Source organism: Budorcas taxicolor, chromosome 13 (assembly GCF_023091745.1).
Source record: "Budorcas taxicolor isolate Tak-1 chromosome 13, Takin1.1, whole genome shotgun sequence".
In the NCBI taxonomy this organism is placed as follows: domain Eukaryota; kingdom Metazoa; phylum Chordata; class Mammalia; order Artiodactyla; family Bovidae; genus Budorcas; species Budorcas taxicolor.
Window position 1 is genome coordinate 24,097,797 of NC_068922.1, and position 4,424 is coordinate 24,102,220.

General features: G+C 37.7%; 1 non-coding gene across 1 annotated transcript; it reads left to right on the forward strand.

The window, feature by feature from the left end:
• The first annotated feature begins 3,644 nt into the window (after positions 1-3,644).
• Positions 3,645-3,716, forward strand: TRNAC-GCA (transfer RNA cysteine (anticodon GCA)). The gene has a single exon. It is a non-coding gene; the product is annotated as a tRNA-Cys (tRNA).
• The last annotated feature ends 708 nt before the right edge of the window (positions 3,717-4,424 follow it).

A 4,424-nucleotide genomic window follows, 5' to 3' on the forward strand; every position in this document is an offset into this window, starting at 1 on the left:
AATTATAAACGCTTCAGAAGAAATCTGGTAATGTGAATATTACAAGAAACAAAATCCACGGACCATGTATTGAATCTGATGTGAAATAGGCACACTTCAAACAGTTGCTCTGATTCATGTCTCAAGCCTGTTCTACTTAAGCAAGCTCTCAAGATCCAACAAGTCACCTAGTGATTCAAGTAACTGCTGAGCAGAAAACAAGATCACTCTGTCCAACCTGTGTTTCTGAAGCATTTACTGGGTGTAGCCTTTCATGATCCAGTTGAATCCTTTTTCTGCAAGACTCGAAATAAAGAGTTGGAGCAACAAAGCAAGACAAGTCTGTAGCATCTAGAAGAATTCCCTAATCCAGATGTAAAATATGCAAGTTACAACTGATCTGCACAAATGCACATAGGGAGAACTGTGATAGACCAAGATAATGAAAAGGCTAACGTTGGCAAAGTGCATTGAATTGGGTACAGTTTCATCAGTTATTTATACTTCACAAAATCAGAACATAAAAATAAAAATTGTGGCAGTTTGGATTAACGGAATCAACTCTGTGGATAATCTGCTTAAATAAATTTTATGCACTACTAAAGTTATTTAAAAAATTATAGGCTTTGGTCCATAGTCTGACATCTTACAGAACAGGAACTCTAAGCATTTTTATAATTACTCCCTAAAACTTTATTCATCTTTTCACTATTGGATATGATCACATAGGGAAACACAGATGAGATTTCTGAAAACTCAGGAATAAAAAGAATTGTGAATTATGTGACAATGGCTCTATATTTTAATTTCTATGGTACTTATTTTCCCCCAGTTTTATTGAGATATAATTGACATAGAGCTCTGTATAAATTTATGGCATCCCACATAATGACTTAACATATATAATGACTTTATATAAATATATATTGCCAAATGACAGTACTTTTTGTATTTGTATTTAATTTCTATAGCACTTAATTTCTTCAGTTCAGTTCAGTCACTCAGTTGAGTCTGACTCTTTGTGACCCCACGGGCTGCAACACGCCAGGCCTCGCTGTCCAGCACCAACTCCCAGAGTTTACTCAAACTCACGTCCATTGAGTCAGTGATGCCATCCAACCATCTCATCCTCTGTCATCCCCTTCTCCTCCTGCCTTCAATCTTTTGCAGCATCAGGGTCTTTTCCAACAAGTCAGCTCTTCAGGTGGCCAAAATATTGGAGTTTCAGCTTGAACATCAGTCCTTCCAGAACACCCAGGACTGATCTCCTTTAGGATGGACTGGTTGGATCTCCTTGCAGTCCAAGGGACTTTCAAGAGTCTTCTCCAACACCACCGTTCAAAAGCATCAATTCTTCAGCGCTCAGCTTTCTTTATAGTCCAACTCTCACGTCCATACATGACTACTAGAAAAACCATAGCCTTGACTAGACGGACCTTTGTTGGCAAAGTAATGTCTCTGCTTTTTAGTATCTTAGCTTTGGAGACTTTTGTACTGGAAACAAATATTTCTTGAATGACAATTATTAAATTGAGAATAAGAGAGTCTGCAAGAAAATAATGACACAAAAAGAAGGTCATTTGTCTTTTTATGTCAAATACTATACAGATTCTTAACTATATGTTGGGATTTGTTAACTGCGCTGTTTTGAAGCAATTCCATGCATTCCCCACATTTTTATTTTGAAAACAAAGCTATAGAAAAGTTGAAAGAATAGTACAATGAACACGTATCTTCTTTACCTAAATTCATCACTTTCTACTTAAAACATTTTTTTATTCATCACTTTCCAATGTTTTATCACATTTGCCTCATTTATTTATCTATCTATGCACATATTCATACAAATATATATCTGAAATATTTTGACTTGATTAAATTCTTTGTTATTCATATATATACACACACATACACACATGTAGAAAGAAAGAGAGATAGAGGGAGAATTGTTTAAGAATAAAGATATATTTTCTATAACCAATCCCAGTATAATGATCATACTTTAAAAAATTCGGGACTTCCTGGGGTCCAGTGGTTAGGACTCTCTGTTTCCAAAAGATGGGGCACAGGTTTGATCCCTGGTCAGGGAACTGAGATTCCTGCATGATGTGTGGTGTAGTCAAATGAAATAAAATAAAATAATTTTTTAATGACAATTAACAGTAGTTATATACCATCATTTAATATACAGTCTCTATTTGAATTTCCTCAGTTGTTCCAAAAAATGTCTCCACTGTTCCAACAAACAGTTGTTTTTCTCCAATCTTCACTTTTTATATTGCAGTCGTTTTTCCTTCTTTGGGGCTTCCCTAGTGGCTCAGACAGTAAAGAATCTGCCTGCAATGCAGGAGACCTAGGTCCAATCCCTGGGTTGAAAACGTTCCCTGGAGAAATGAATGACAACCTGCTCCAGTATTCTTGCCTGGAGAATTCCATGGACAGAAGAGCCTGGCAGGCTACAGTCCATGGGGTCAATCACTGGGTCAGGAAGATCCCCTGGAGAAGGAATGGCAAACCACTCCAGTATTCTTGCCTGGAAAATCCGTTGAACAGAGGAACCTGGCAGGCTACAGTTCATGGGGTCACAAAGAGTCGGACATGACTGAACATGCATGCCTGTTCATTTACAGAAATAGAAATAATCCTAGAATACCGAAACTAAAAGAAATTTCAAAAGGACATTTTATACATTTCTTATCATTAGGTCAAACTCTATCTGACAGTTGAAAATCTACTATATTTGTAATAATAATTCTTTGAACATGGGTTTTCTATGGCCTTTTGGGTAAAGTACTCCATTGTCAGGATATTTCATGTTTACCTTGAATTCTTTCTACTCGGTGGCTTAGAGACAGTAGCTATCCTTAAGCTGAAAATTTTTCTCAAGTTTAGATTCACACTTGTGGCTACAGACAGAATAAGCAACATCTTGTTAGCCTTTTCTCATGGGTCTTGCTTCTCCAACCTTTAATCATTTTTTATGACTCTCCTTTAAACTTTCTCCAAGTTTTTCTGTCTCCTTTTAGAGACAAAGCTGAGAATTAAATCTAGTATTTGCAAGGATATGATTAGTACCAAATTTAGAGGCCAATAATTGCGCAGTTCTTACATTCTGTGCTCTAAGATTTGTTAATTGTTTTCAAAAATGATCAATCTTTCCACAAAAAAACAACCAAGTTTTCAAGGGGTAGTCTTGAATAATTTAATTAAAATACTGTCATAATTTTAAAACTGGTTCACTTAAGTGGAACAAGACCTCAAAGCCCACCTAAGTATCACTTTTCATGAAAAAGTTATTCAAAACTGCAGAAACACCTTAGAAAAAAAGTGTAATGATAATTCTTTTGAGGCACAATGTGTTCATGTCTTAAAGTCTAGTTATTGCAAAATTACAGGTCCAGAATAGCTGATGCAAATTTACATTATTTCTGTGTATGTGTCCTCTCTGACTTTGTGGGACCTCATGGACTGCAGCCTGCCAGGCTCCTCTGTCCATGGGATTCTCCAGGCACGAATACTGGAGTGGGTTGCCATGCCCTCCTCCATGGGATCTTCCTGACCCAGGGATCGATCCTGTGTCTCTTACATCTAACCTGAATGCTAATGCAGGTTCTTTATCACTAGCACCACCTGAGAAGTCCCACATTAGTGCTTACTCTAAGGCTTCCCTGGTGGCTCAGATGGTAAAGCGTCTGCCTGCAACGCGGGAGACCCAGGTTCAATTCCTGGGTTGGGAAGATCCTCTGGAGAAGGAAATGGCAATCCACTCTAGCACTCTTGCCTGGAAAATCCCATGGACAGAGGAGCCTGATAGGCTACAGTCCATGGGGTCCCGAAGAGTTGGACATGACTGAGTGACTGCTTACTCTAGAGTTAACCAAACAACCCACAACAAACACACTCATTCTCAAGAAAATATACCCAAAGTGTTTTATATTTAAAAGAAGGATGACCTGACATTAAAAGTCACAATGAACTCAAAACTCTGTTGACCATGACCTGATAACAAGGTAACCTCCTGGAAAATTGTGAAAATTTCAGTCATCTGCAAGTATGACTTTGCAGTGAGAGTCTTTGCATCATTGCCATGCACTTTATAGCAGGGGAAGTTCCTGATGGAAAACTGAGGTCTGTCTTTGGGAAACTCTAACAATATGTTAATTTTTTTTTCTTGCTAGTAATATTAGCCAAGCTATCATTTACTGAATGCCAGAGAGTTTATTACATCCTCTCTATATATTCTCTGCTTTGAATCATATCAACTTTGTGAGGAACATTTTATTAGCATAGTCTATTTATAGATGACCTGACTGAGGCCCAAATTCATGTGGTTAGTGAATGTCAGAATGAAGATTCACACCTAAGTGTTTCCAACCCAGTATAATTACTATTCCCATGGACAGAGGAGCCTGGCAGGCCACAGTCCATAGGGTCACATGACTGAA